Source organism: Balaenoptera physalus, assembly GCF_965194825.1.
Source record: "Balaenoptera physalus genome assembly, chromosome: 18".
Taxonomy (NCBI): Eukaryota; Metazoa; Chordata; class Mammalia; order Artiodactyla; family Balaenopteridae; genus Balaenoptera; species Balaenoptera physalus.
Genome location: NC_138899.1, coordinates 34,066,279 through 34,093,711, shown reverse-complemented (window position 1 = coordinate 34,093,711; position 27,433 = coordinate 34,066,279). Strand labels below are relative to the sequence as shown.

The 27,433-nt window shown below is 36.6% G+C and overlaps 1 long non-coding RNA gene across 3 annotated transcripts in view; it reads left to right on the top strand.

Moving 5' to 3' along the window:
- Positions 1-27,433, top strand: part of LOC309647484 — a 126,157-nt gene that overhangs the window by 23,466 nt on the left and 75,258 nt on the right. Inside the window, exons 2-3 of one of the 3 annotated variants that reach the window (XR_014256071.1) lie at positions 7,364-7,500; positions 8,107-13,606. This is a non-coding gene — a long non-coding RNA (uncharacterized lncRNA). Of the gene's footprint in view, positions 1-7,363; positions 13,607-27,433 lie in introns of all 3 variants that reach the window. The other 2 variants (XR_014256072.1, XR_014256073.1) reach the window with 2 other exon arrangements.

Below are 27,433 nucleotides of genomic sequence, written 5' to 3'. Positions count from 1 at the left end.
GTGCAGTAGGAAATGCAGTTTTGAGAAGAGCTGTTAAGGTCGCAGGAGACAGTGAGAAAATACAGACTAGCTGTTGCAGCAAAAGTCCCGGTGAATACCTGGATAACAACAGACACTTTAGCCTGAAGATGAGGGCATCCTATTTGGTTAAAAGGGAGAGTGACAAGGAAATGCTTCTGTTGAATCAGGGAAACATAAAAATATACTTTCAAAACCTGTGCTTTAAAAACGAAGAATAAATCTGTAGAAAGGTGGACTTAGAGTTGGGATTTGGTAAGTATCATTTTATTTTATGAGTATAAAACCATGAATTCTATGGGGATTCATTTTTGACCCGTTTTATAACCCAGGGAGGCATAGCACTGTATTACATCCATTCCATCCTTATCTATTGACCTATTTTATTCACTGATTTCTCAAGTGGGGAAACTGACTAAATGATTTCACAAAGCTTTCTCTGTAATCAATAGTCATTTTAAAGTTATATTCATGCTGCATTATAATTCTGGTAAATGACTGCAAAGCAGAGGATTGTAAGAAAGATACAAATATTGACAAAGCCAGGATAAGTCATGTCTTTAAATCTTTAGGGTTTCAATATAGCAATTGATATAATTAAGATTGAAAATGTGGATTTCATAGAATATTTAAAAAAACCTAAAATGTTCTAATAACTTAAAGGCAATACATATCTGAATGTTTCTCGAATATCTCAAAATTTCCTGAAAGCTTTGAGTATCCTCTTTTTATAGCATCACTAAATGAAGCAGAAACAATTTGGGAATATGCAGAAAGGACAACAAGAAAAGGTTCCTTGCAATTTTATTCTTTTAATTTTTCCCCAAGTTCTATTAGAAGTATGAACAGAAAAATACAGATGTATACCTCAGATATATACTGAATTCCTTTCAGTGACAGGACAAGGAGATAACATGCTTAATAGATTCAAAGGGAGACTTACCATTCCGAGCACGACGTCACTCTAATTATGTTTACTCTAATTGAAAGCAAGGTTTTTTGGAATCTGAAATTACTTTCAGAATTCTTTTTTAAATAATGCAAGTGGATCAAATGTTGATCACAAGCATTTCAATCTTTCAAAATGTATTGGAAAATTAAATGAAAAGTGGAGTTTGGTACAAACAATGCCCCAGGGCAAAAAACAACTAACACTAGATTTTCCAGTCCAGCCATAACACAAATCAATTTGAGCACACTTCTATGGCCAGACTGCCAGATTGTTATGACTGCTAATTCACTCAATCAAAGAGTGCATTAGCACACCCGGCACAAATAGCTTTCACAATAGGGTGCACTTCTGAACAATTCTAAGATATATCACAACGGCGAAGTAAAGAGGAAGATGATTTTTACATCTGCGTATTTACTAATGGACCTGTTTCCTTAATAGAAAAAAAAAAAAAAAAAAAAGACAAACTTCAGGCGGAGGTTTATAAAGGAGCTCTCCAAGTTTGGCAAATCTAGAAAGATAACAGGGTACCAGTAGTTGACTGACTTTGTTAAACGTTTCTCAGGAGAGAGTCCAAAATTGATGTTTGCACTTCAGTAGTAAATCATTGAAGATGGAGAAATTATGCCAAGTAACTCTCTCAAGCCTTTTTAACTCAGACACACGGCCTCACCAATCAGCTCAGCAGATAAACCCTGACTACCTTAAGCAAAGACTTCCCTACTTTTACACTTTCTGTCTCTGCTCTCCCCACCTGGGGTTCCAACTTCTGACTTTTAGTGTCTCATTTCTACAGTCTCCCTCTTTTCCAGCTACTGTCCCTCCTCAAACAAGGAATAAGACTTTTATCTCAAGGATACATTCTCTAATCAGGTGCAGAGAGCTTGGTGATAAATTACCCAAAGGACAGAAGGTGGGGAGCTGAACACATTATAACTTGAAGCACTCAAACTTTTTATTACAAATTGCCGTTCTTAATAAAGGAGTGGTCAAAATGGTCATAAGTAACTCTGACTTGTTTTCCAGCATGGAAATGCATGGACCATATATGTATGCTTACTGAACACATGTAGTAATCACCTATTCATGTTCACATTTACATAGATGTCAGAACCAAATGGCACAATTTGGCAGTACTGTTCCTCTCTCCCTAATCTTCTATCCTCACCCAGTTTTCTCCTGGTTCAAAAGGAAGGTGACATGTTGGCCGAAAATACTTTGCTAGTTATGGAGCATACTGTAAGAAATCTCTAAACCCATGTCGGGGGAGAGAAAGGAGAATAGTTAGAGGAGCAAAGAGGAGAACAGTTACAAAGAAAAAAGTCATCATGGAATGGTTTTCCTTACTCCAAACTGCATCATTTCTACAACAAGTAGTCAACTCTCCATGATAATTTGGTTATACTTTCCCATCACTACTTACTTCCAGTGTTAAGTATCCTAATTCCATCTGGGGGTTGGTATTAAGAGTTGCACAGGCAAATATTTGATTAAAAAAAAAAAAACACAGTGAGATCATTTTAGAGTTGGATCATAAAAGGAAGCAGCAAAAATAATGATATAAATTGAGATTAATTCCCTTCATCTCTTAAATGGTAAGAGGGATGGCAGACTGGATTGAAGGTCAAAAAGTCAGGCAGATATTTAAATCCCTAGTTTTCTAGGAACTATTGTACCTTCAATTGCACCTTTTCATATATGGCATTTTCTAATTGTCATACTCCTTTCTTTTTAAATAGCCAAAATCTCACTTTTCTCTAAAGAATATCAGCATTAAGATGTATGAATTGCTCGAGGAATACATAGTTGGGAATTGGGGGGGGGGGGTGGAAAGAAGTCTTATGTAGTGTAAATGCATGTTTAATTTAAAAATAAATTATGGTGTGATTTTGCAATGTTAGGAGAAATGTATTAAACTTAATTATAAAAGTTTCTACTGATTCACTGTCTGCTTTTCTGTTTTTGTTTTAACTTATTATCTTGGTCTTTTTTCTTTCTCTTTGCTTTATTAAATAAAAGAAGAGGTCATTGTCCAACAAATAGCCTATAAAAATTGTTCTATTTGAAGTCAGAAATTTCAAGGATAGTTAAAAAAGAATAAACTGTTTATTTATTTATTGCCCTTCAGAACAAAGAGATTTTTTTTTTTTTAAGTTGAAAGAATAACAATTGCCACCTTCCAGCTCGAGATCTTGTATGTCAAGTTTCAGCCCAGAGCAAATTTTTACAACAAGTTATAAACCCCCTGTAACAGAGGGGGTTTATTATAATGGAAGTGCTGACACAACCTTAACTATAGCGTTGTAAACAACTATGCTATAATATCCATTAAGCAGAAAGAAAAATAAGCTGGCTGATCAATAATTTATACAAAGAGTACCAACTGCAGACATAATAACTGTAATGTTTGCAAAGCAATCTCTCCGCTCTCCAGGCTTAACAGTAAACGCAAACTAGCAATGCTGTTAATTTCCAACTCCTACAGATAAGAATACAAACAAATTACTTAAAATTATATTTTGCTCAACATTTAGCATGCCTCGATGGGATAAAATAAAATTTAATTATGATGCAACTTGTGCCGGATGCAAAGCTGTTTTGTTTTCCAGCACATTTTATTATGAAAGGACATTCATTTGGAACATCAATTATGGGGAAATAGTGTGTTTCAGTGAGTTGACTTGGGTCAGGCAGGCTCTTCTAAGAGTTATTCAGACATGGAAACAGATTGACACTGTTTAACTTCAAAGAAAGTTACAGGGTTTTACAGAGTCACAACCTGAAATACAATCCTGCAAGCTCTGATCCAAGTCAACTGTCAGTAAAAACACACCTTGTCATTAGAGTTCATGGGAAAAAGACATTGGTTTGGAAAATGTGGCCATGGTGAGCAACCAGTGAATCTTGGAGTGCTCAATTAATGGTAAGCCTCTTTTGCATGGGAGCTAGATGGGTCATTTCTACCAAATAAATGTAGAGCATAAAATGTGAGCATTATTTTCTTTTCTGGAAAATTTGAAAAATAGAATTTACTTTGAAAAATAGTATTCCTTACTGCTTTGCTTTTTATAGTGTTCACACAGGTGTGTCATGTTGATGTTTCTGTTTTTGTTGATGGGTTTTAAAGCAGGAAAAGAGGATTTGAGAGGAGTCAAAGAAGGGAATATAGTTGAAAGATACCAAAGTGCTCACGATGTACATACTCGAGGTTGAACCAGACTGTACATTTCTGAGGTTCACACGGCCATCAGTCTTTTTGTCTGTTCATTTCCTGGGGGTGTGTGGAACCCAGTAGAATGAAGAGACTTTGCTATCAGAGTTGTGAAATGGTGTATTACCCTGTGAGCAATTGCACTTAGAAAGGAACCAGTAATTTATATGAGAAGTGTTTAAGATTGCCTGCTCACCCAGTGATCCATGCCAGGTCAGTTCCAGTAATGCCAGAAAACAAAAGGAGGTGCACATCCCTGGGAAAGAGACACCTTATATGCCTTAAGAGCTCGTGAGGGGAAGCACTAAAATGCCATTTTCTCAAATGAACTGGTCATTACCATTTAAAATCCTGAGGGCTGTGAGACTGGGGAGGAGAGAAAGAATTTTTCTTTTGATTTAACGGGGCTCTGAAGTCCTAGTTTTTAAGGGGAAGGTATTTTGTTGTGATTGTCTCAGACCTATGCTTTAGCAAAGGTTAAATCCTGAGACGGAGACACATTTTTGAACAACGGAATGGAAAATGATGAACACAACTGCTCTGAGAATGTACCTGGCCATCTAAAAAAATAGCACAAATGAACTTATTTACAAAACAGAAATAGACTTACAGGCATAGAAAACAAACTTATGGTTACCAAAGGGGATGTGAGGTGGGGTGCGGGGGGGAGAGATAAATGAGGAGTTTGGGATTAACATACACACACTACTATATATAAAATAGGTAACCAACAAGGACTTACTGTATAGCACTGAGAAGTACACTCAATATCTTGTAATAACCTATAATGGAAAATAATCTGAAAAAGAACACACACATATATATGTATGTATAACTGAATCACTTTGCTGTACACTTGAAACTATCACACACTGTAAATTATCTATACTTCAACTAGTAAAAATAAGACAGAAATTAACCGTTTAAAAAATTACCAGTACAGAGAGTAATACAACGCTCTACTGATAATGTCTTCACCAAGTTCGAAGTTGTTGTTATTAATTTTTTACTTGGGTAGATTATCCCAGATCAACCCCTCACTCCACCAGTTTTCAGGAGAGGACTGTGGGATACTAGCAGGGTGTTATATAAGAAACTGCTTTCTGAGAATTCTTCACAGACCTCTTTATTCTTGTTGAATGTAATCAAAGTACAGACTCTGAGCGTACTCAGGGAAGGGGTTGCACTACTGCCAACCTCAGCCTCATGCTTTCCCCATGTGTTGCAAAGTCATTTTAGTTTTTGAACCAGAGTTCAGTTCATTCACGTGTCCAGCATAGCCCCACTTGTGTATTTAAAGAAAGAACTAAAGAAAACAACTATTTCCTGTATAAGTCAGATTTTATAATTCATTGATTGGCTCAAGATTCAGCACATCCAGGAATCTTTGCAGATAATAACTGTCACCATACGTTGCGATGGGTAAGGCAATTATCTTAGGCTTTTACACTTGTTGATATGTTTCTCTTCAGGTGGGCTCAAGTCATTTCCATTCCTTTCAGATGGAGAATATAATGCTTAGCACTTGCTGGGTGCTCAGTAAAAGTTAGCTGGATAATTAAAACTGCTTCTACATTATTCCACCCGTTTCCTTTGTCCCCAAGTTGTATAAACTGCTCATTCCCCAAATAATATATCATTTGATTCAGACCAGGATATTGAAGACTAACAAAATTTTAGTTATGCTCATTTTTGTTCTAATATATAGCTAATTTAGGAAAATTCTCAAGGCAAAAATCTCGAGATGCGAATAAATTGGGTTTCAAAGAGCTGGAAAAGAGAATTTTAGTCCTATGACAAAGGCTCGTATCTGGGACCCATAAAGAAAGAATCTTGTTAGTCATTCAAGGAGCCATTGAGGAGTCTTCATCAAGACTGAAAATATAAGTGAAAGTATACTCTGAAGTGCTGCTACAGATGATGAGGAAAAGTATTCAAGTTTGTGTGTGAAAGAAACTCTACTTCCCAAATGTGAGTAAGCAGAGGGGGTATGCAAGAATTTGTATGGTTTTGTTTTAACACTGCCATCACTTCAATATTCATAACAAAGCTCATTTATTTGTGTACTGATTGTATACTGGTTGCTGAGGATGTAAAGAAGAAAAAGATATTCATCCTGATCAGAATTTCATATACATTATCTCAGTTGAGTCTTTTGACCATAACATCATTGAAATTTCCCATTAGGGGAGTCCGCAGATCATCTAATCCTTGGATTGCAGATTTCATTTGCCATTTCCCCTTCCAGTGACCATGCTTGAAATCACAAATGGTTCTCTGCTCTTCCCCTCAGAGCTCAGAGGCAAGCTCAGAACATTCCCAGTCCGTTGCACTCATCTCTGATCTTGCAAAAGAGGAAATTAACAATTAGCAAAATATGAGAACTTCCCTTTATACTCACAGCAGTTGAGGCCTAAGACAGGTATTAGGTTCAAGTCCTCATTGATTTTCTTTCCCCTAGCTATCCTTGAGGGAGACTGTTTTGACATAAGGAAAGGAAAATATTTTTTTCATTTCATATGTAAGGGAACTGAGAAAATAATAGACTGACACATTTGGATCTAGACTCATGCTTCTCTGCCTGTTTCTACCCCTGTATAATGCATTTCTATAAGGTCTAATAGAGCCACTAGATGTGTTCTCAGTGACTGCTTAGATGTATGTGCTTACGTACTACAATGCATCATGATTAGAAGGGAGAATTCTAAAAAAGAATTGGGGAAATACTGTTATTTCAGGAACAAGATTTTGAGATCTTGAGAAATACTTAATCAGTTTGTGACGTTAGAAAGTTAGTCAAACTGTAAAAACCCCTGGGGTTCCTTGACTTTTGTGACTACCCCTGGTTTCCTTAGGTTAGAACATGGCAGTATCCACCAGTAAAAGTCACCTGTTGAAGTGCTTTGCAAAATCAGGCATCAAACCTGCAGTCGATCGTGTAAACACATTACTTATCTGTAGTGCCTTACTAGCCTTGGTTTGCTTTTCCACAGAGGACTAGACAGCCTCTTTCTCCTATCCTTTTTTTAACCTGGTTTCAGAAAGTTCACTCTCTACTTCTTCTCCGAGAGATGATTCAGGGATCACTCACAAGCAATTCCCAGCAGAGCAATACCATGCCCTCCGGCTGCTCCATTTAAATTGTCTGAACTGCGTGGCTTTTTCATTTACTCTCCCTTTAGAGTGAAGCTGCAAAGTCAAGAAGACTTGAATGGCCTTGTGTCTTCAAAGAAGCGCCTTGAGCTCTGGAATGCAACAGAATGGGAGAAACCACTGAACAACAGGAAGTGTCAACAACGTGGCAGGAACGCCTGGGCAGGTGATTAGGGCCTTACTTTAGGTATTTTCTAGAACAAGGCCACCAACTCAGCTGAACAAGAAGATGGGTCTTTTTCCCACGGAAACTAATTTAACTGATTTTTGAAACACATTGATAACAGTGTGTGCATAAATTTAAGTACATACTTTCCAGGCTATTCTTTGTTATACTTTTATGTAAGTGACTTGATTGACAAATTAATGATAATTATTACTAAAGAAGAATTAAAATTTCCAATAGTCTGAATTTTGATCCTAACAGAAAGCTTTGGATCTTGACCAGATAAAGCATTAAAAAAGACATAAGAGCAAATTAATTTTAATAGCTAAAACTCATTTACACTTATTTGTAATCTATTTCAAGCTTAAGTTAAAGGAAAACTAAAATGTTCCTAAATACTTTATGCAAAGAGTAGCATTTGGAAGTTTAATTACTTCTAAGCACGGAATACGAAAACACGGAATTAATAATTATAATTGATAAGCTTCATTGTAAATATAATAGGTATCAGATGGTGCATTCGGTAACTAAACAAACAGCATTTTATATGCAAATGTAAAGAAATAAACTCATGTCTTCAATGTTGCTTTTAATCTTAATATTTAGGAATAATCATCATCAGTTTCTTGATAAGTTTTCTTAGCCAAATGTCCTCATAAATCTGACTACCACTTATTGAATATCCAAAAGAAGCCTCCCAATCAGGAACTGTCAAAGGTAAATATACAAAGTGATATTTATACGTACTGGATTTATGTATGTTAATATGGTTAGCCATCATGAGACATAAGATATTCAAAATCAACAACAAAGTAATGCTGTATTTGAAGTCCTCTAGATGTGAAAGGCACTTACTGTGATCATTTTTAAAAATCATATTTTCTCTAAAAATGTACTTATATTTTTATAGTTTGATAATCTCTTATTATAACATGATCGATAAAATATCTTTTCACAGTTGTTTAGATACACAGAAACAGTTTCAAGGAATTTCTTTACAGCACCCACACGTACTCCCACATGCCTATTTTCAGAATTTTCAAAATAGCAATTACTTCTTTAGATTTATAGCCTATAACTCATAGTACTTTTGGTATCCAAAAGTTATTTACTTTTTGTTTCCATTTAAGTCGTTTCAGTCTAAAAGCACTTAACAATCATAATAACATGGCAAAAGTTTGTTTTGTAAACACTTCATTATCAGCCTTTGTTTTCTGATATAATGCTTTAAAAATATCTTCTGCTGTATAAAGGACATTTTTGCAAAAAGGCAGCTCAAAACTTGTCCTTCCCTTCCTTTCATTGATCTGTTGCCTCTGAGGTAATATGAACAGCTATCTCCAGCTCTCCCACAGGCAGGCTGAACATAATAATAAGGTAGTGTTACAGGCCTATATCTATGAATGATTATACAAGGTGCCAGTTCTTTTCCATTAAAGATAAGGTAGCAAAGATACTATAGAGAAGAAAACTGGTTAGCACAAACAAGGGAGGGCTTCTGACTTTAAGATTTCGTTATTTCTCTGGTAACCATTGAGTTCCTCTTGCAGTTGGGTTTCCAATAAGGTGAAGGTGCCCTCTATAGGAGACTCCCAGTAAATGCCGCTTCTCTATACTTGGGTGACGACATACAATTTGTTTTTTTCCCTCTTCTCCAATTTATAAACAAATAAACAAACACAGTATTCTGTGTTAACAAGTTTGAACTCTATAAATCTTAGAGGGAAATTAGTATAAAGCCTGCAATCAACTATGCAAATCTAGTGCATTTTCTAAATGAGAGAAATTGAACACTAAGAAAGCTGTACAGCACATTGGTGTTTGATATTTACTGACATCGTGGTATGTAATAGGATGGGTACTATAAATTCAGAGGAGTTGCTGAAACAGAAAGACAGAAGGTCTTTCTTGGCATAGTTGAGTGAATAGTGGATCTAAACAGAAGAATCCACATGCGGAAAGACACATTCCCCACCGAATAAATACACCTCCCCAAAAGGTCTTCTTATATCTTCTTATAAAGGTTACCATAATGCAGATTCATTATCAGTCCCACTGGGTAGCATATAGCTCAGTAAGAAATTGCTTTTGTTAACATGCTCCTAGAAAGAGATTAGCTGTTTCACTGGATCTCTTGGGGCTCTTTGAAATTTGGGGAATTCTCTCTGTAATTTAAAATGGAAGTTAAAGCCAATGTGAATAGACTAGGGAAAATCTCACAAATTAAACCTCTCCATCTGGAAGTTTCTCCATCACTCATTGCAAAAGTACAAGCTGAAATCACTTTTGGTACAGGTAGGAGAGATTACATCAGCGATGAAGCAATTACATGTATACTAATGCTTTAAGAATTATGCATTTTCGTTGCAAAGAAAAAGACCGAAAATTTAAATTCAGAGCAGCAATTTGGATTTAATTTTTGGTCTTTATTGACTTTGCATATTACTTAGAGTTTATCACTGAAGCCATCTATTTACATTTTCTGGGCTATGACTTTAGCCCCTATGGAATGTGTATAGGAGAAGCTAGTATCACCTGTATTGTAAATTAGGGGATGAACAGATGGGCATGGAGAATAAAAATAGGGAATATCTGCCTCCTTTTACCTACCCAACCTCATTTGTCCTTCAATATCAGCTCAAGCATCCCCTTCTCCGAGGATCTATGCTCCCATAGCACTGGGTACATACCTCAACCAAAACAATAACAGTTATGGAGAGATTACTATAGCCTGGCACTGTGTTAAATATTTTATATAAATTATCTCATTTAATCCTCACAGTACATGAGAAAGGTTGGCAATTACTATTATCCCAAAACAAATATGAGGAAACTGAGGCTTGAGAGGTTAAATTACTTGCCCAGTCTACCCCAGGGCATGCTTTCTTTCCCACTATGATATACTCCCTTCTGAATCTCTTATTTTCCCACCTGACTATCTTTCACACGCTCAACTTATTTGTATCTCTGGCTTCCTAACACAACTGCCTGGTGAATCCCCAGCCACGACTCACACAGCAGTCTGCTGTCCCTCTGGATGGCTGAGCATTGCTAAAGATGCTTCCACAGCTATGCAGATTAGTATTCTTAATTACTCATGACTCTTAGTTGCCAGCTTTAAATTTAAGCTACTTTATCCAGAAAGGGTGCTGAATGAGCTCATGTCATCATGTTAATAGGTTGGTCAGGTCTCCAGTTGGTCTCAGAGATGACTACAGCCAGAGATTCAAACCTTACCTCATATCATTTCTGATCCCTAAAGACACATTTTTCTAGATGCCTTCCTCAGTTTCTCAGGCTAGCTTCTACCCACACAGCTGCATTCATGGTACCTAGCGACCACCATGCCCGGTGCTTCTAACTCTACCACCAGAGATGGATTGAGTTTAGCTTTCCTGATCCCTAAGTTCAGAAATCCAAGACAGGGCTTTGATTGAGTCACCTTGGGGCAGTTATATATTTCTGGGTGAAGAAACTTGTCAAGGGCAGTATTAGATACTGGTTAAGAATGTATGGGATGTGAAGTAACACACCTAGAATTCAAAACCTGGTCTGTGTGTGACCTAGTACAAGTTTCCATCTTGTGCCTCCATTTCCTTGTCTGAAAAAAGGAGGTAATAATTGTACCTACTTCATTGCATTTTTATGATGATTAAATAAGTTAGTATAAAAAACTTTGACTTGTGCCTGGTTCTGGATATGTTAGTTATCACTGATTGTACAGGTCTTGGGATTGAGACAAATATTCACTCACAGTTCACTCACTGTAGCCAAAGAGACAGAGTAATTTAAGAGCATTGAAGCTCACCCTTGAGGGATATGCTGAACGTGGAGGCTGGGGAGTTTTCTAGAAGGGGGACACTTTTCCAGAAGAAAGGTTGAGAAGTGCTAGACAGACAAATCATCAGAGGCCTGCTATACAACTCTGAAAATGTATCATCTCCTGTACCAATAGAGGGCCATTCAACAATCCTTTGATGTGCCCTTGATCAGCTCCATCTTGTCTTCCTTTCAGTGATAATTCTAAATCTTCCTCTAATGCTAGACCCCACTCCTCATGTACTCGATCTGTATTCTCTAATGACACTCCTTTTGGTGCAACAGGAAATTTATGATTGTCAAGTCTTTACCTTTTCTTGCTTGGATGTTGCTAGAGCCCCCTAGCTGACTCCCTTCCCCAATCTTGCCCTTCATCCATCTACACTATTTTTGGATCCACACTGGAACTTGAATACATCTTCCATGTAAATCTGGCCATGCAGTCCATATACTTCAAACTCTTCAATGGAGCCATGTCTGTCCTGGCCCCCAAGATCGGCCCCCTGGGTCTGTCTCCAAAAATAGTTGGTGATGACATCACCAAGGCATCTGGTGATGGGAAGGGTCTGAGGATTACAGTGAGACTGACCATTCAGAACCGACAGAATGAAGTCCAAGATAGTACTGAGCCTGACCTAAAAACCTTCTTTTCCTTTTCTGTTTTGTATTTGAATACTCTCATGTGTGATTTTTATTTTAGAAAGTCTAAAGTGCTGAATTTGTAAATTAAATCATGCTATTCCTGTGGTAAAAATACTTCTATTGCTTCTTATTAGACTTTGAACAGCACTCTGTTCTCTTTCTTGATAGTGTTTTTCATAACTTTTAATTTCCCATTGGATTGTTAACTTTTTTCTTGTGTGACTGTATCTACTGGTAATAAGTACTTTTAGCACATTTCTATTTTATTCCTTATTGTATTCTCTGTACAGTATAGTGATTACATATAGAAGGTATACAGTATTCATTGAATGATAAATGGCCTACTACAAGTAATATGTATATACCATGTTATTTCACATATCTGGCTTTTTGCTTATGAGTACCTCTTCCAGAATTTATTTGCTTAGCTAACTCTTTCTCCCCTTTCAGGATAACTCTCCAGGAAAGATTCTCCAAACCTACAAAAGAGAAAACTATCTCATGTCTATGCTATCACATTATCCTGTGTATATCTCTATTTTATTATTTATTATACTTTATCTGTCTGTCTTCATTAATGACAGGGAATGGGTCTCAATCATTTCTTAATCATCTCTTAACATGATGCTTAACATAAAACAATCCTCAAATTGAACTTTGCTTTGTTCAAGGTACAGATTAATCTCCACCTGAATGACAAAACAAATTTTGAATGAATGAAATATTAAGGAATAAATGAATTAAATATTGCATTATACCTTTTCTTTAATAATTTCCTAATAATTTGAGCCTAAATGCTTTTCTTATCATTTATTTTATATACTATTTAGCTACTAATTCAATGTCTTGTGAAATCTATTAAAATTATTGCCTTGAACTACTATTTTTACCTTGGTAAGTTTAAATTTTGAATGGGTTTTATCTCATTTTTTCATCTCATCAGCTAGAGAATGGGGGTTGTCCTATATAATCCCAGAAAATGGCACACATGCATGTAACAAGCATAGGTTCATTAGATTCAATTTGGATAGATTTGAAGTATGTGTAAATTCAGAGACATTTAGAATATCTTGTCTACCATTATAGTTAACTTTTTCTGCATAACAATACAACCCAGAACTTTGTGGTTAAAAAAAACAACAACTCACTAGTTCATTTATTTTGTGCTTTTATAGGAAGGCTGGGATGGTACTTCCGGTCTGGGTCAGCTCAGCTGGGTTGTATGTTTTACAGTGGCTTCTTTATGTGTCTGATGATTAGCAGATTAGTTCAGCTGGGGTTTCACCAGGCAGTTGTGTTAGCTGTGAATATTCTTGTACATGTTAACTGGTGGACGTATGCAAAACATTCTCTAGGTATTATGGACTGAATTGTGTCCCCCAAATTCAAATTCACATGTTAAAGTCTAAACACCCAATGTGACAATATTTGGAGATAGAGCATTTAGTAGGTAATTAAGATTAAATGAAGTCATTAAGGTGTGGTCTTAATCTGATAGGATTGGTCAATTTATAAGAAGAGGAAGAGAAAGGAAGGCCATGTAAGAACACAGCAAGGAGGCAGCTGTCTGCAAACTAGGAAGGGTGCTCTCCCTAGAGACCAATCAGCCGGCATCTTGATCTTGGACTTCCCAGCCTTCAGAACTGTGAGAAACAAATTTTCTGTTGTTTAAGCCACCCAGTCTATGATATTTTTTATGGCAGCCTGAGCAGACTTAGACACTAGGGTATATACCTAGGAGCAGACTTGCATAATTGTAGGGTGTACACATCTTCAAATTGATTAGATAAGGTCAATTGTTTTCCAAATTATTATATCAATTTACATTTCAAAAGTTGTTCTACATCTGTCATAATACCTGATAATCTGAAACTTTTGAAATTTGGCATCCAGGTGGGTATGAAATGGAAACCAACAGCAGTTTTAATTTACATTTCCTTATTACAAAGTTTGAGAATTTTCTCATATGCTTTTTGGCCTTTTGGATTTCTTTCTGTCAAATGTCTACACTTTTGCCCATTAAGAATTGTACCATTTATGTTTTTCTTTTTGATGCATAGAATTTATTTATGTATTCTGAATACTAATTCTTTGGCAGTTATATTTGTTGAAAATTTATTTCCCCCACTCTGTGGCTTGTATTTTCTTTGGGATAGTTTTTGATGAACAGACATTCTTAATTTGAATGTAGTATTCTTGAATACATTCTTGAATGTATGTATTCTTTTCTTTATAGGTTTCTCTTTTTGTGTCTTGCATAAGAAATTTTCCCTACCCTAAGAGCACAAAATTATTCTTTAGTTTTTAAAAAAATTTTGATTTTTCCTTTATACATTTAAGTCTTTAATATAGTAGAAACTGATGGTTTTCACAGCAGAGATAGGTGGGTGGGGAGAGGTGGGAAAAGGGAGTGCTACTGGCATCTAGTGGGGTAGAGGTCAGGAATGCTGATAAATATCCTACAATGCACAACAAAGAATTATCCAGACAAAAATGTCAATAAAGCCAAGATTGAGGAATTCTTAGAGTAGTGGTTTATATAATACAACTTTAACCAGTATTCTTAAATACTTTATGTGTGCTTTAAAAGAAAGTATATAATTGTGGGTGTAATTGGGTTCTGTGTCCTATGCCCTTCTTTAAGTTAACCTTGTTAATTTTGTGGTTCAAGCTTTCATAATTTTACTGATTTTTTGACTATATGATTTATCATTATTAAGAAAATTGTACTACAATCTCTCACTATGTAAATTAGTCTAGTTCTTATAGGTCTGTGATGTCTTGCTTTAAATAATTTGAGGTCTGTTGTTAGGTGAAACAAGATTAGAACTCGTCTGTCTTTCTGGTGATTTGAAATGTTATTTTTAAGTGACTATCATTTTCTCTGCTAATACATTTTTCCTTAAGTCTTTTTTGTCTAATATATTTTTATAAACACATCTGGCTTTTAAAATTTGCTTGGTATTCATCAGTTATAATCCTTACAATCAATTTATTTTATCTTTTCAGTGTTGTTATATTTTAGGGTGTCTCTGTAAACACTATGGAGCTCCCTTCCTCCCGCTCTTCCTTCCTTCTTTCCTTCCTTCCTTTCTCTCCCCCTCACGCTCTCTTTCTTTCTGTTACCAATTGATATGTTTTTTAAATTGTGATAAAATACATATACCATAAAATTTAACATTTGTACCATTTTTAAGTGCCCAGTACAGTCATGTTAGCTATATGTACATTGTTATGTATCAGATCTCTAGAACCTTTTCAGCTTGCAAAACTGAAACTCTGTGCCCATAAACAACAACGCGCATTTCCCCCTCCCCGCCAGCATCTGGTAACCACATTGTACTTTCTGTTTCTATGAGTTTGACTGCTTTAGATACCTCACCTGAGTGGAAGCATTTGGTGTTTTTATTTTTGCGACTGGCTTATTCCACTTAGCATAATGCCGTCAAGATTTATCCATGTTGTAGCATATGACAGGATTTATTTATTTTTTAAGGCTGAATAATATTCCGTTGTATGTATATTCTACATTTTCTTTTTTCTGAGAGAACATATTTATTATTTTAAATAAATTTTTTTTTCCCAAAGTCTTTGGTATGCACTTTGATACAACTAGCTCTTACATATGGAGGGAGATGTTAAATAGTTTCAAACAGATGGAAATGAAACGTACTTGGAAAACATAAATTCAGATTCTGTAATAAATAAAGGAACACCACTCTCTATGTGTGATAGCCAAGTCATGCTTAATAATATTCACTTGTCTTGACCAATGAATTTTTCTAATACTTTACAAAACAAAAAATAAAAGTTTCTTTAAGAATAATCAAGTTCCTCTTAAGAAATGAGAATTATCTACAATTGTACTAGATTTAGGCAAAAAAATATTAACACAGCAAACCAGAAACACCATATATGAGATTCTAATGCAAATGTTTGTTCTTTCCCTTTTAAAGGAAAGCTATTGAAAATCTTCCCCCAGGTAGGGGGAGGTCAGCAGTACTTTTGAGTGCCTGAGTGATTGATTTCTGCTTTGCATAGCCCTAGGCCTGTGGATCACTTTCTCCTGGTCCCCTGCTAGGCTGGGCTGAGCAGTTGGCTCCTCCTTATATTTAGTCCCCAAAACCCAGTTTGATTACTTTCTTGTTTGACGATTACTTTCTCTGCAATTTTTTTTTTAATTTTATTTATTTATTTTTGGCTATGTTGGGTCTTCGTTGCTGCGCGTGGGCTTTCTCTAGTTGGGGCGAGCGGGGGCTACTCTTCGCTGCGGTGCACGGCCTTCTCATTGTGGTGGCTTCTCTTGTTGCAGATCAAGGGCTCTAGGTACGCAGGCTTCAGGCGCCCGGGCTTCAGTAGTTGTGGCACGTGGGCTCAGTAGTTGTGGCTCGCGGGCTCTAGAGCGCAGGCTTAGTAGTCGTGGCGTACGGGCTTAGTTGCTCCGCGGCATGTGGGATCTTCCCAGACCAGGGATCGAACCCATGTCCCCTGCATTGGCAGGCGGATTCTTAACCACTGAGCCACCAGGGAAGTCCCTCTCTGCAATTTTATCAACTAGGGAAACAAAATGTTGCTTTCACTCCAGTGCGTGGTAGGTAATGTTGCCTACTTTACCTATAAACTTAGTATGGCTTCTCTGGGTGCTTGTTTTGTTTTTACTTGAGAATGCTGTAAAACTCTTTACTTGAGGTCTCCACTGGGAACAGATTTCTCCCATTAGACAGAATCATACTCAACATGATAGAATTGAAAGAGTTGCTCAATTCCCATCTCCAGACTCTCATCTCATCTTCAGAGCAGTTCAGCTTCTGTTCCTGTTGAGCCCTGTGTCACGTGGTGTTATGAACAGTCAGAATTGGACTGTGCCTGAGTTTTTTGTTTTTTGGGTTTTTAAAATAAATTTATTTATTTATTTATTTATTTATTTATTTATTTATTTATTTATTTATTTATGTCGGTGTTGGGTCTTCGTTTTTTTTGTGTGTGTGCAAGGTTTTTCTCTAGTTGTGGCGAGCGGGCGCCACTCTTCATTGAGGTGCGCTGGCCTCTCACTATCGCGGCCTCTCGTTGCGGAGCACAGGCTCCAGACGCACAGGCTCAGTAGTTGTGGCTCACGGGCCCAGCTGCTCCGCGGCATGTGGGATCTTCCCAGACCAGGGCTCGAACCCATGTCCCCTGCATTGGCAGGCAGATTCTCAACCACTGTGCCACCGGGGAAGCCCATGAGTTTTTTTTTTTACCACATTTTCTTCATCCATTTATCCATTGAATGGACATTTGTGTTGCTTCCATCTACAAGTTATAGTTAACAATGCTGCAGTGAACATGGATGTGCAACTATCTCTTTGAGATCCTGTTTTCAATCTTTTTGGATATATGTCAACGACTGAGATTCCTGTATTACATGGTATATCTTTTTTTAATTTTTTGAGGAATCTTCACACTGTTTGCCATAGTGGTTGTATCATTTTACATTCCCACCAGTAGTGCACAAGAGTTCTGATTTTCTAATTTCTACCAGCACTTATTTCCCCCTTTTTAAAAATAGTAGTTTTCCTATAGGGTGTGAGGTGATATCTCATTGGGGGTTTGATTTACATTTTCCTGATAATTAGTGATGTTGAGCATCTTTTCATATGCTGGTTGGCCATTTGTATATCTTCTCTGGAGTATATCTTTCTTGTTAAATTGTATGGGTTCTTTGTACGTTCTGGATATTAACATATATGGTTTGCGAATATTTTCTCCCATTTTGGAGATTGCTTTCACTCTATTGTTTCCTTTGCTGCACAGAAGTTTTTAAGTTTGATGTAGTCCAATTTATCTATTTTTGTTGTTCTTACTGTTGTGCGTTTGGTGTCATATCTAAGAAATCATTGCCAAATTCTGAGTTCTGAAACTTTTGCCCTATGTTTTCTTCTTTTATAATTTTATAGTTTTGGGTCTCACATTAAAGTCTTTAATCCCTTTTGAGGAGTTGCTTTTATTTTAAATCCAGTTGGATACTCTTTGTCTTTTAAATGAGTCATTTAGTCCAATTACACGTACTGCAATCACTAATATTTTTGTTTTATATCTATCATCGTATTTTGTGGTTTTATTTGTACCACCTTTTAAATTTTGTACTTTCTTCCCTTGCCTTTTAATATCTATTTATGACTTACCTGAATCAACCAGCACTGTGGTGGTTGCCAAATAATGCTTATCTACTTCCATTATTCTTTCTATATTTACAAGTTGTCACTCCATTGTAAAAAGGGGCTTTTTCTTCTTCCCAAATTATTTATTACTTTATTTAAATCATTGTAATCCATTTATTATTTTTATTTTCACGTTAAAATTGGCCCAGATTTGGCGGTTAGAGCCTATTCCAGCTGGCTGCTGTCATATTGACATGCCGCTATCATTCTTTGGAGGTTCCTTTATTTTTGGCACAAGATCCAGGTCCATTCTGTGCTTTTCACGCCCCAGTCCTGGAATTAGCTATTTCTACCAGTTCTACCAGGAACCCCAGTTCTTTGTGGATGATCGTATATAGGAAACCGAGATCTGGATGTTCAATGTGCTCATTGTTATGTATGTCTCATTGTTTCTAGGCTCTCTCAGTAAACAAGGTAGGGAATGTATGGGTGTAATACATATTTATAAACAAATAATCAGAAAAAACATTTGTCACACACAGATTTATGTTCCTATATCTATTTCCATCTATTTCTAACATCTAGCTAGCTAGCTAGCTAGCAAAGTAGCTAGCTAGCTAGCATCTATCTCTCCTGTGAGTCTATATATTTCCATTCCCAATCCAGTAATACCATTGTGTTCATTCTAGCTTAGTGTCCCCACACTCTGTGTTCTGATAATGAAAAATCTGACTTCCATTACGCTCAGTGTATTTACTTACTTGTCCAGTCTTCTTGTATGTGATCAATATCCCCAACATGCTAGCTACCTCCTTGGCCTTGGCTTTCTGCTGTGTTCTCAGACTATGGTCTTGCCACCTCCTCCTCTGCTGACTGCTCAGCCGACCCCAGCCCCACTCCACCTCCTGAGCCAAACTGCATCCTCAACCCCACCAGTTTCTGATATGTCTTTGAACCCACAACATACCACCACTTCCTTGACTCCCCCGCTTTTTTCAGCCTTGGCCATGTTCCACAAGCAGCAAAGGAAAGGCAAAGAGGGAGGAGACAGCATGGTCCGGAAACTGAAAGCTAGAATTTATCTATGTATTTAATGCCCACAGGCTAAACCAGGTTTTACTATTCTGCTTCTGCCTTGAATTTCCCCTTTTCATTTACTTCTTGGTCTCAGAATATCTTACTTTCTCACCAACTAATGGATGTGTTTAAGAAGATTTTTAAAAATTACTTCATCAAAATTTTTAGTTGTTTTTAAAGGTTGGCCTGGGTACTTGGTTCTCTGTAATGCCAGAGACAGAGCTGGAGGTATATATTTAAATGTAATATCTGAGGTTTTAACATTTTAACCAAATGAATGAATTTTGAAATCGGTATGAGGGCCTGGTTCCTTGAAATTGGGAAAGGAAATCCTATCCTAAGTGACTTTTCCAAAAGCATATACTAAAAAATTTGAAAGGACAGTCCAGATTTTTGCATGTATCCTGACTTTCCACTAGTGCTCTTCCTATCTTAATTGCAAAAATAAGCAGAGAGCAATATAATTGCTAGAAGGAGGAGAATAAGTGTAGGAAGGTATTCAGGATTTTCTGCCTCAAATGAACCAGAGTAACTTTCTTGGATTTGCATTTTATTTTTCTTTATTCCACTTTATTAGGAGAAAGTGTTCCTATGCTAGAAATAAAGATTGAAATCACTGATTGAATAGATGAGATCTTTCTTTGTAGAGACAAACTCTGCCTTTTCAGGCATCTTATTTTCTTATCCTATGACAACGAGAAAATACATGAGAGTCATTTTTTGTGTTCTGTGTGCCATCCTTTATCCAAATATTATCACTATTTTCCCAGATTTATATATTAGGCAATTAAAAGGTTGTATGGCCAAGCTTTGTAAGTAGTAAAGAGCTATCTAGTTGGAATATTCCACCTGAGACCATAATTGTCTCATACTTCCCAATGTAATTTTAAATAAGTTAAAAAATATTTCTGCATTTTATTCATGGGATGTGAAAATAAGTCATACTGCGATGGATCTGCACCCATTCCTTCCTGTTCCTCTTTCCCCCTCCAAGAATTAACTCAGTAGGGTAGCCCAGGTACCTTGGAAAATGCTGACTGCTCCCCAGCAATAGTCTTCAGTTGCCTTAAGCCAGTAGGCACATTCTTTTAGTCTCCGGATCACTGTCATACGTCCAGGGGTGGTGGGCATGGTCTTTAGGGGTACAAAGAATCTTGGCATTCCCATTTGGGATGCTTAGACAGAAGTATGTATTCTCACTGTCTCTGCAGGTGGCAGTGGGGGAATGTGGTCCTGATTGCTTCTGTCAGACATTCAGCAGTCGTGTTGGAAAGGAGACTTGAGTTGAAGCAGATATCCCAGAGAGCAGAGCAGAAAGAAAAAGGAGTCACCACTAAATCCACCAACAGTGGAGCCTACTTATCTCTGGACTTCCACCTACTGGGGCTAATAAACCCTTTGTTGTATGGGTTTCTTGGTCCTCACAACATAAATAAGTCCCAAATCACAGCAACATTAAAGAAAAAAGCACAATGGAATGAAACCAAACCAACAAAGGGTATAAATCATGAGAAAAATTTGACTCTAACTAAAGATAAGAATTAGGACAAGAGTATCCATGCTTTGCAAAAGTTGGTCAAATGATAAGAAATCTTTTTGTAAATAGGCTTTACGATTTTTTTGATCAAAAATGAATAATGAACAACGATAGCTTATTAACTTTTTAAAAAGATGCATTAAAAGAGCAACATAATGGCAGATCCAAAGCGGTTTAGGCAAATTTACCCTTGCAGGAGTGCACAATTAAAAGCCTAGTATCAGCCATTAACATACTCTGGTCACATCACTAATACTGCATTTAGAAGTCTAAGATTTTCTTGTTTGTTTTAAGGTCTATCCAGTTAGGGGACAATTCTTTTTTGAGTCCATACTGAAGGTGTCTGTAAGCAATTTTGTGGACGACAAGGAACTTTAAGAGACAAGGTGAATCTAAGGTGGGCCCAGACTTTATCCACATAGCCAGAGATATTAAGGCAGTCTTTTTATTAACAAAAAATCTTGACATGAAAATAGCAGCAGAAAAGACAAATATTGTATCATCCCATTTATATGAGTTACCTAGAATAGGCAAATTCATAGAGACATAAAGTAGAGTAGAGATCACCAGGGTCTGGGGTGAATGGAGACTGGGGAGTTACTGTTTAATGGGGAAGGCATCTCTGTTTAGGAAGATGAAAAAGTTCTGGAGATGGATGAATTGTTGCACAATATTGTGAATGTACTGAATGCCACTGAACAATGGTTAGATGGTAAATTTTATGGTATATATATTTTACCACAATAACCATTGATAGCACAAAATATGACACATAAATTCAATTATAAATGCTTCCATTTTTTTTTCCCCAACAATGAGAGTCTATGTGGGATGGCCAGCTGGATGAACAGAAGCCGGGTGTGTGTTCAAGAGGGGCCAGGAGAAGCAACATGTGCCTGGGTCAGGATAGATTCTCTCTCTCTTTCTCTTTTATTTATTTATTTATTTATTTATTTTATTTATTTATTTTTGGCTGCATTGAGTCTTTGTTGCTGCGCACGGGCTTTCTCTCGTTGTGGTGAGCGGGGGGCTACTCTTCGTTGTGGTGCATGGGCTTCTCATTGTGGTGGCTTCTCTTGTTGCAAAGCACGGGCTCTAAGCACACGGGCTTCAGTAGTTGTGGCTCACAGGCTCTAGAGCACAGGCTCAGTAGTTGTGGCACACGGGCTTCGTTGCTCCGTGGCATGTGGGATCTTCCCAGACCAGGGCTTGAACCTGTGTCCCCTACATTGGCAGGCGATTCTTAACCACTGCGCCACCAGAGAATTCCTTCTCTTTCTCTTTTAAAAAGGTTTTACTGTTTTATATATTGTGCAGAAATTGTCACTAACTGATATGACTTCAAAGCAACTTAGTTTAAAAAAAATGCTAGACATTTTTTGATATGACTTGTATGTAGAGTCTAAAAAAATGATACAAATGAACTTATTTACAAAACAGAAATAGACTCACAGACATAGAAAACAACCATATGGTAACCAAAGTGGAAAGGGCGGGGAGAGGGATAAATTAGGAGTTTGGGATTAACAGATACACAGTACTGTATATAAAATAGATAAACAAGGACCTACTGTATAGCACAGGGAACTATATTCAATATCTTGTAATAACTTATAATGGAAAATAATCTGAAAAATAATATATATATATTCACTTTTTTGTACACCTAAAAACTAACACAACATTGTAAATCAACTATACTTCAATTTAAAAGAATGTTAGACATCAATGTCTAGATTTTAAAATATAATGGAGAACTTGGCATCAATGAATCTCCAGATGGAGGAAAATATTACCTTCAACCTGGAGACAATCATCTATTTACCCATTTAAAGTGTGAATTCTAGGTTAAAGCACTGCCAGGTAACATTCCAGCCTACTGTGGGAATTCTCCTGAGATGGAGATTTTATTGCTTCTTGAGGCAGCATATTCTACCTTCACACAACTGGGACCACTGGAATGTGCCCCTTAAATTGAACAGAAGCCCACAGTCCTTATCCCTCCCATACATTAAATTCAATTTTCATATGGTAATAATACTTTACATTTATTGAGTTCTTACTACATGCAGGCACCATGCTAAATGCTTTAAGTGTACCATCTTGTCCTGTCCTCATAACAACTGTAGGAAGTAATTGTGTTTTTAATCCTAAATGTTTCCATTTTCCTGAGAAATTTGTTAGCTTTTATGTAAAAAAAAAAAAAAAAAAAAGGCAGCGGAGGATATCTTCTCAAAGAGTTTCCATGACCTGGCCATCTGCTTGCATCAAAGCAAACTAGATCTCCATTTTCTGCTTCAACGTCTTCCAAATATCCTGTAAACTGGTGACTTTGAAGGGCACAAGAGTGAAGAAAATTCATAACCTTGATCACTCTCCCCTAACATAATGTAATGAACCTCACTTGAAGAGTTCACAGCATAGACTCTCCACATGCATGGAAATTGAGCTCACGTTCTCTTTTGGATTTAAATTAACTATTGAGATCTCCGATTGTATTTCTTTTATTATAGGCACCTTATCTGTGACAAATGATCTCAGTTTTCCACATTTAGACTAAAGTTCTTAACTTTCTTGCAGTAATGATTATTTCCCACTAGTTCAATATATTAGTTAATTGGGACTCAATATTATAATTCTTGTGATTTCTAAAAATTCCTGGATTTTACATTTGTTTTGTGACACACAGATGAGACACAATTAGATTAGAGGAAACAGTTTTCTATTTTCCATCAGACTCAGATACACAAAACACAAAGATAAAATCAGATTCTGATTTATAAATATTTTTCATGCATATACCTATTCTTTATCCCTCTGTACATTATTATGTAATGTGGATTCATGAGAGAGGAACACTTATGATAAATGGAAGGTTCAAGAAACCCAAATGATTAAAATTTGAAATACTTTGTTCCATCACTGAGAGTTCTCTTTTTTTTTTTTTTTTTTAAATTGGGGTATAACCACTGAGAGTTCTCTTGATTTAAAATATTTTATGTTGACACCAGTTTCCTTGTATTTCTTTATGTTCCCCCCATTCCTCACCACTGGATTTTTAAATTCTAAATGAACATACAGGTGAGTTTTTGACTCATTTTGATTACTCCATACCGATTTTCTCTACTATAGTTAAAAATCTTCCTTTGAAATTCTTACTTTCGGCTCCATGCCATTACCTGCAACCCCACAACATGCTGCTTTGTTTTTTGTTTTTTTAAAAATATATTCCATTTTTAAAAATATACATTTATTTATTTATTTTTGGCTGTGTTGGGTCTTCGTTGCTCCATGTGGGCTTTCTCTAGTTGCGGTGATCAGGGGCTACTCTGTTGCTGTGAGCGGGCTTCTCATTGCGGTGGCTTCTCTTGTTGTGGAGCACGGGCTCTAGGTATGCGGGCTTCAGGAGTTGTGGTTGTGGCTCATGGGCTCTAGAGTGCAGGCTCAGTAGTTGTGGCACACGGGCTTCGTTGCTCAGCGGCATGTGGGATCTTCCCGGACCAGGGATCGAACCCGTGAACCCTGCATTGGCAGGTGGATTCTTAACCATTGCACCACCAGGTAAGTCCCCATGCTGCTTTGTTAAATCTGCCTGACTTTCTCCCCATCATGTCAAGCAGAGTCTTGGTTAAAAGCTGGATAAAGCAGAGAAGGCTTACTGAGAATACAGGTCACTAAACCCTTCAAACCTCTTTCTTGTCCCCCAAGCAACAGGGTTTGCTTCTTCCAGGAGTAGCTGGTGCAGATTACACTTGTACTGTTCTAGTAGTTTGTGGAACTCAGCACCGAATGACTTCATGACTCTTTGGGATAAAAGGCACTATTTAGTACCTGTCACCTATTAAATAGGACTTCACCATTAGAATTTAAAAACAAAAGCTAATTTTAAATATGGAGGAATAGAAATACATAAAAAGAGACCTGTCCTGCCCACCCATGTCATACTGTAAACCAAATTAAAAGTCATGAAAGTTATGTATTTTAATCCATTTTCTATGTTATCCACAGTGCCCACTCAGACTAGAATCTGCAGGGCAGTAGACCAGTGCACATTTAACAACTCGGTAATCATAACTATTAAAATAATCATAATAACACTTTGCACTTACTGAGTACCTTTCATACAAGAATTTCAAAGCCCTTTCTAAAAGTTAATTAGTTCTCCTAACACTTCTACCAGATAGAGAAATGTTGTTGTCCCATTTCCCTGGTGAGGAAACTGACAAGCTGAGGTTGTGACTAGCCCCAGGCTATTCTGTAGGCTGTGGCAGTTCTGAGGGTGAGATCTTGGGAAAAGCCGTTCCCATTCTGTGCATTCCTCTTTCATTATTTTACATTCATTCTAAGCAGGCTGAGGTCCCAGAGTTGTTTGAAAATTGTCAAAGAGCTGTAAAATAATTTTAAGAATATACGCAAATCCCCAATGAAACTAGGACCACAGGAATAGGGTAGCGTGTGAACATTTCCCTGACATGCATTTCTAAATCTTTGTTCCCCAAATGTCACAACAAATAAGACTAAAGTCTATATTCAGTTTGTACTTGCCATGACTCTTCTCGAAGTTTTCATAATTATGCCACATCACTGTTTTCACTTTCTATACTTGTTCAGTTTCTTTGTGGTGTTTCACATAGAAAATTTAACTCTCTAGCTGATTCAATTTCTTTTAAAAAGGATATTGTAGACAAAAAATTGAAAATATCTGCATTCATTCCTTTCATACTATGATGCTAAAAACTTTAACACAAACAAATGTACATGGGGAAAAAAAGCCTTGGGCGTTTAAGATGAAGATTTTGCTATATTCTTTCTGTCTTGACATTCTAGTTACCACTTAATTTTATGCCTTGTCTAAATGATTTTTTCCTATTCTTCAGTTTTCTGGAGCTAAGTAATTTTTCACTTTATTTGTAGATAACGTAATGAATAAATGTCCAGCACTTGCTATATTCAATTACACAGCACAGAAATTTACACATACATGTAATTAAGTATGAGATAGAATTTTGGGGAGTCAGGCAATTATGTCCCAGACAAAAATGTATAGGACAAGAAGGATATAGACAGTGTCATAGATAATCAAATCCTATAAACCAATTCAGAACTAGTTTATGCTAATGGTTTATGGATGTTAATTGTAGAGTCTGGGATCTCCTAATGTTAAGTTAGAGTCTTTTAAATAGGTAATATTAAGTTTGGGTCCAGAGCACTTACTTATTCAAGTCTAGAAATTTAACAGAGTTGGACGGAAAAAGTGACTTATATTTGTTGTTCTTTTAATCATTTACTGATCTTCTAAAGCTATTCAAGTAAATTTACTTTTATTTTAAGCATGTGAACCTGTGTTATAAAATTTTATCACATTATTCACTAACTTAATATTTTGGCCCTATTGAAACATGTCTCATTTTTTATCCACTTTTTCTGTAGTCTCCTTACTTTTCCTGTTTATCTTCTACCCCTTCTCTTGCTATTCTATTTCCTAAAAGCTTACCACCAAACAGTTGCTTGAGGAATAACCTCACCAAGTAGTATGGATCCAAAATATTTTTATCCCTTTGTAATGAGATTTATGTTGGTTCTTCTAAACTCCAGTGATGTTATCTAATTAGATTGCTTGTCATAATCTTTAACATAGCTCTTGTATTTAAGAAGTAACCTAGTTTTAGAAGCCAGAATTGGCATTTTGTTCTAATTGAGCATTCTTTCAATTTACATATACTTAGCTGTGATTTTTTTTTTTTTACCTTTATGCCTTCATTTTCTGGATTTCCTATTTTTGAACACTGCATAATTTCTCGTGTCATTAAATATGCATCTCATTTTGCATGACATAGAAATCAAAAACTACATAACTCAACTTTCTGATATGTGAACATGTTGGAAAAAAAGAAGAGAGCTGGTAACGATTACAATAACTCTGGCTCATTCAAGGCATAAAGTGTATGCTTGGATACATGTTTGTCTGAGAACCATCCTTCTAAAACTAATCATTCTTCAATACTGCTGGGGTACCTTTCATCTTCTGTGATTGGCTGAAAAGGATGGTGTACGCTTCACATGCCTCTAATTGATTCAGAAATGTTTCTTTTCGATACTTGCCTGTAGATAGTTTCACACGTCTGACACTTCCAGCTAACTAAAAACCTGAATCACCAAGAACAGATTCAGTTCACCCCTCCCTTACTGCACACCCCAGTTTAGCATCAGGGCCAGACTTGCAGGCGGAAGGGCCTCAGGCAATCTTTTCAGCCTCCCACAAAATAATTATTGAGTAATCACTCAGGGCAAGGATTAAGTTGTTGCAGGTTAAGAGGAGCAAGAAGGGGTGGGCAGAGAAAACTTTGGTTCTGCTGAAAGCTTACCTGAAATGCTAGTTTAAAGTGCTCTCTTTGGTGGAATATGATATACTCCAGGAAGCAAAGTCTCAAGAGCTAAAATATTCATATTTGAAAAGAAAGTTACCTCATAGTTGACTAGATATCACATAATTTAAGGTTCATGAGTATCAGGAGTGAAAAATTTTTTGTTTTAAATCTAGAACTAAGTGGAAGTAAATGTTTAAGGAAAAATATTTAAGAGCTACATAGAAGTAAAATGAAAATGACAAGTTTTGTTAAGGACAAATATATAGTACATTTCACTCACTTAAATAACAAAAATACCGAAGAAATATAGCTATATATTTATTTCAAACAAATATAAGCGTACTTAAGTT